This window comes from Nicotiana sylvestris, chromosome 4 (assembly GCF_000393655.2).
Source record: "Nicotiana sylvestris chromosome 4, ASM39365v2, whole genome shotgun sequence".
In the NCBI taxonomy this organism is placed as follows: domain Eukaryota; kingdom Viridiplantae; phylum Streptophyta; class Magnoliopsida; order Solanales; family Solanaceae; genus Nicotiana; species Nicotiana sylvestris.
This window is the reverse complement of record NC_091060.1, coordinates 158,785,114-158,791,113: the sequence shown is the minus strand read 5'-3', so window position 1 is coordinate 158,791,113 and position 6,000 is coordinate 158,785,114. Positions and strand designations below refer to the sequence as shown.

Genomic DNA, 6,000 nt, shown 5'->3' with positions numbered 1-6,000 from the left:
TTTTTTCTATATTGCTCGGTAAAGGACCTTGAATTTTTTCAGACATAAGAGTTGCCAATTGGCTTAACTAAATTTCAAGATTTTTTAGAGCTGAATTTTGACTTTCTATTTTTTTATCAGTAACCTTAATGTACTTGTACAATAGGTCATCAAGACTTGGATGGCCTTGTTGAGGCCTTTGCTGATAAGGCCTGAAATTTTGTTGTCTACGATTTTAATTTTGATATCCGGATGGACTCTGTACCTGTTGCTTTTGGTAGTTTTGAGAGTTTTCAGCACTATTTGCATTGCTCCATTGAAATCCTTGATGTTTTTGTGCTAATGGACTTCCAAAAGGATACGGCTTGTATCCGATGACATTGACCTATTCATCATTTTGATTGGTTGCTTGACATTCGTGGTTTAGATGGTTTCCTCCACACAAGTCAAGACATGATAAAAAAATGTACAACTGCATATGTTTAGGAATGTCATGATGTGGACATTTCTTTAACATTGTTTTCAATCTTTCCCAAGCTTGATAAACTGACTTAGTGTCAGTCTGCAAGAAGTTAGATATATCTTGTCTTAACTTTGTTGTTTTAGCAGGAGAAAAATATTTATTTAAAAATTTCTGAGTCATTTGGTCCCATATGGTAATAGACCCTTGCGGCCAACTTCGTAACCAAGTTTTGTCCTCCCCTTTTAAAGAAAAAGGAAATAGCCTTAACTTAATTGCTTCAGGAGGCACTCCATTATACTTTGTTGTTTCAACTAATTCTAAAATGTCAATTAAATGACTATGTGGATCTTCACTTAGATCACCAGTGAAAATGCAAGATTGCTGAATTGTTTGAATTAGGCATGTCCTAATTTCAAAGTTATTGGCTGCTATTGGAGGTTTCCTGACGCTAGATTCACAGTTAAAGCGATTAGGTCTAGCATAATCTCTTAGGATTCTGTTTGCTGGTCTTGGTGCCACTTCATCAAACTCCTCCTCTACATGAGCTGGTAGTGGAATTTGTAGTGGATTATTATCATCTTCTAATTGGTGCTCCATTCTGTTACAAGTTATGTTTTGAGACGATATTTGTCCTTTCCTACACAATCGCAAAGTTTTTTCAATTTCAGGATCGTAATTAGCCAACTCTTTTGTAGAAGAGCAGGTCATAAACTATTTGAAAATAAAGTAAAATAAAGACAGTTCCTAAAATAGTAATAGATAATTTTTAAAAATGAATAAAAAAAATAGTACGGTAATATTATAGTTAACTAAAACAATAAATTGTAACTAACCATCAAAAGAAATAATATAATACTAATTATATTATATGAAAAAAAATTCAATAATAAATCAAGTATGCTGAAGGATTAAAGTACTATCACTTAAAAAAAGTTGAACAAAAATATTATTTTATAAAAATATAGTAAAAGTAATAGTTATAATAATAGTAATATAGAATAGTACAAAGGATACTTTTAGAACTAGAATAGTAAAAATAAGTACTTACAATTATAATAATAATAAAAATAATAAAATATACTAAAAATGACAAATAAAAAAATGAGATTGTAAATCATAAAACTAATATATTATACTATTATATAGATGTTAGTGGTAACAATAATAATATAATAATAAAATATAAAATAAAGTAGGTTGAAGTACTAACTATGAGGGATTTCTTTTTTATTTTTATTTTTTTATATATGCTTTTTTACAATATTATATAGAATTGCTCCTAATAGTAGTAACAATTATGATAGTAGTATGTAGGAGATAACATTTTGAAGGGAAAATTAACAATATAATAAATTCTCAAATTAGTAATAAAATATTTAATCTGAAGTAGATGTGTGCCAATCCCCGGCAATGGCGCCAAAAATTTGACGAAGCTTGTGTGTACATAGGATTTTTTGCTCGTACTCTGTTAAATTCTAGTATAGTTTATGATATCGTCCCATAGAGATTGGACAATCTAAGCTACAGACTTGTAATATTTTGACTACTATTTGAGAGAACCAAATTAATGAAAGGTGTGTTTGAAATTATAAAATTAAGACAAATTTCTTCCGAAAAGATATATAAAAAGAGTGGGGAATCGTTGAATTCACTTGGTATGTCATTACAATAAAATCTCAGTTTCATACGTATTTATCTAAAGAATAATTGCTTATTGCTAATACAATTATATTTTTACACTAAGAAATAAATAAATAATTAACATTCCGTGAGGTTATGTCAATTAATTGATTTAAAGCTAGTGACGATTAAACTAAAATATCTTGCCTGAATTGTGCTCAAGCGTAGTAAAAACTTCATGAGAATATTTTTACTAGAAAATCAGCAATCTTGCCTTCAACAATTCTCCGTGATAATTAAAACTGAGGAAAGCAAAATTACAGACTTGAAACAATAATCTTACTAAAAATTATTTTGACTCTAATATTATGTGCTCAAGTGTAGTAAAAACTTCGCGAGAATATTTTTACTAGAAAATCAATAATCTTGCCTTCAACAATTCCTCCGTGAGAATTAAAACTGAGGAAAGCAAGATTACAGACTTGAAATAATAATCTTACTAAAAATTACTTTCACTCTAATATTCTATTCATCAGTTATTATATATTAATTTTGTTCCGTGAGAATTACAAAATTAATATAAGAATAACTAAGATATAAAATATGTAGATGTGATAATAATGATTAAAAAATCATCATTCCATCACAATATGAAATGTAAATAGAGTTTCAGGCTAAGAATGTATTGAAACTGAGATAGTATTATAATTATATCAAACTTTATCAACTATCCCAACAAAAAGAAATTACTCCATTATGAAGTAAGAAAAGCTAAAAAATACTTTCAAAAGACTAAGAATATTTTTACTACAAAGAGAAAAACTAGAGGAAGAGACTAAGATTACTCTTCTCTTTCTCTGTAGAAACTTAGAAAAAACTAGATAGAAAATTGGATACAAAGTGGAGATGATCTTTCTTCTACAAATATATGCCTATTTATAGGAAATTTTCTACAAGACCTTGGTGAGAGTTTACAAGATAATATCAATATATCATATGGCCTTGAAAAGAAATTGACATGGCAATTTGTCATGAAATTTTGGTGAGAATTTGCCATAACTTTTGTATCTCTTGACTTTGTGTAGACTTAGATGAAGTTGCCACGGATGTATCATTCTTCCTTGAACTATAGGTTCTATCTTTTTTTCTTTTTCCATATATTTTTTTTCCTGCAAGAATCGTTAGAAAAGTGCGAGAATAGGATATAAATTGGTCATGTTTTATATCTAAAATATTATAATTTTGTTAAAATATAAGAATAATTTATATCCATCACTCCCCGCCTTTGTCTCCCAGTTCTTCGTACAGACGAGCAAAAGCCGTACTCTTAGCTTCTGTGACCGCCAGCTTCGCCTCTTTCCTAGCTACCTTATACATCTCACTGTTCGCTCTCCTCCTCGCCAGTGCTACCTACTAACTCCAGATATGTCGCCTTCTTCACTTCCACTTTACCTTGGACCACTTTATTCCACCACCAATCGCCTTTGTGGCCACCAAAGTAGGTCGACGAGACCCCTAACACCTCTCTCGCCGCCTTCCTAATACAGTCTGTCGTCGTTGACCACATAATGCTCGCGACCCCACTACTCCTTCAGGCTCTCATGGCCGATAACCTCCCTTCCAACTCCTGAGCTTTATCCTTAGACAAGGCGTCCCACCTGATCCTCGAACGTCCTAGTGCTGGCCTCTTCTTCCTCTTTTTCATAATACCAACATCCATCACCAAAAACCTATGATGCGTCGATTGTAACACCTTAGGCTTTAGACAGAGTCCCACATCGGCAAAACACAAGAGGGATGTTGGGTATATAAGTTAACAAGCCTTAAACCCTAGTGACGCGTTTTAAAATCGTGAGGGCCTAGGCCCAGAGCGGACAATATTACTAGCGGGCTGGGCTGTTACAGATGGTATCAGAGCCATTCTTGTGTCATCCATGCCGATGGTGGGTCAGAGTTCAACTGAGTTTAGGCAAATCCCGGTTAGGCGGGGAAAACCTCAGTGCTGAGTCTAGGCAAATCCCATGCGGTTTGGCAAACTTCAGCGAGGACGCTAATTCCATAAGAGGGGGTGTATGTAACACCCCAAACTTTAGACAGAGTCCTACATCGGCAAAATACAAGAGGGATTCTGGGTATATAAGTTAACAAGCCTTAGACCCTAGTGACACGTTTTAAATCTGTGAGGGCCTAGGCCCAGAGCGGACAATATCACTAGCGGGCTGGGCTATTACATCGATCGCTCAGCTCTATATACTTTTATATTAGTTAGCTCGTTCGCTTTCAGACTGCTACCCGCTCGAACTATTACTATTAGCTAAACATCCTTGCACAGCTCTCTGTCACATCTCCTGAGGAGGAGATAGTCAATTTGAGTCTTCACCACCGTACTATGGAAAGTAACCAAATGCTCCTCCCTCTTTGGAAAACTTGAGTTCATAATCACCAACTCAAATGCATTGGCGAATTCCGATAGCGAAGTACCCCCTCCGTTCTGCTCCCAAAAAAGAAGCCGCCATGCACCTCAATATAGCCACCTGCAGACGACCCAATATGTCCATTGAAATCTCCTCCTATAAATAACCTCTCGGCTAGCGGGATATTACGCACAATCTCATCCAACCCCTCCCAGAAGCGCCTTTTAACTTCTTCATCCAAGCTATCTTGTGGCGCGTAAGCGCTAACGACATTTAGAGTACACTCATCACCTACCAACTTAATAGTTATTAATCTATCGTTCACCTGCCTATCTTCTGTCACAAACTCTCAAAAATCACTCTTATGTGCTTATGATAGTGAAGAAATAGAAGCCGTCACATATTTGATACAAACAACCATCACATAAGAAATATAAGTGACATATACATAACTTGAAACCAAAATAAAATTGGAGGCATGGTAAAGAGTTTGACTTAGCTAGCGGCTGTTAGCCTGGACTGTTAGGTCAAACTCATATAGCGCATGCTCATGCGCTATATGTTTTACATATTAATATGGTTAATTCTTTTCCAAAAAAACTACACCCTGCTTTGTACCTCAACAAGTTCTATAATTAGGTAAAATGAATTGAGGAAAGACAGGATAGGACCGAGGTCGGTTGCCGGGAAGGTGAAAGCTATGGTGGAAAAAATAATAGTAAAAATGATAACGACAATAGATTGTGATATATTTGTGATAATCATGTAAGATGCATTATTCACTTTCCTCTTTGTCACCACTTTTCGGGACATCATTAACAAAGAATCTGATGTTCATCTCAATTAGAACTCATCGATCTCTCACTATCTGGCAACTTGTTTTCCTCCACGCTATTCTACCATACGTGCCACCCAAGGTTTCCACCATACCTCAAACTATGTAATTATTGATCATACCAAGTTGGTAGCATATTAACCAAGGAACCGCAGGAAATATCCGAGGAATAACAAATCAAATAGCTAGTCTAGGATAAAATCTTGGCAAAGATCACTTTTAGCTCTCGGTGGAAATTATTTATATTCGGAACGTAACCGTAAAACATATAAAATTTATATATTTTTAATATATATACAAAAAAATGTGTGTATATATATATATATATATTGTGTCTATTTTTAACGGCAGTTACACATTGTCATTTTCTGTAAAATCTTGCTATATAGAAGGGCAGACGCAAGGGTGAATTCACAATTTGTAGATAAGAAGACTAAAGAAAATGTTAAAATGTCACAATTTAAATTCAAATTCATGACTTAAAACATTTTCTGTACACCCTTTACTACCACAGTACCACTACACTAGAAGCTTTCCTAATGTCAATACTCAATAGGATTCAACCACCAAAATAAGACAAATTTTTTGCACAGAGACGTAAATTTCTAACAAAAGAGATTCAATTGACCACCATTATGCCAAATGTAACTCTGTCAGTGGGCAATGTATGATAATACAACTGTGAAACA

General features: G+C 34.1%; 1 non-coding gene across 1 annotated transcript; it reads left to right on the top strand.

The window, feature by feature from the left end:
- The first annotated feature begins 467 nt into the window (after positions 1 to 467).
- On the top strand, positions 468 to 574 carry LOC138890928 (small nucleolar RNA R71). Its single transcript, XR_011407291.1, has one exon. It is a non-coding gene; the product is annotated as a small nucleolar RNA R71 (small nucleolar RNA).
- Positions 575 to 6,000: the final 5,426 nt, after the last annotated feature.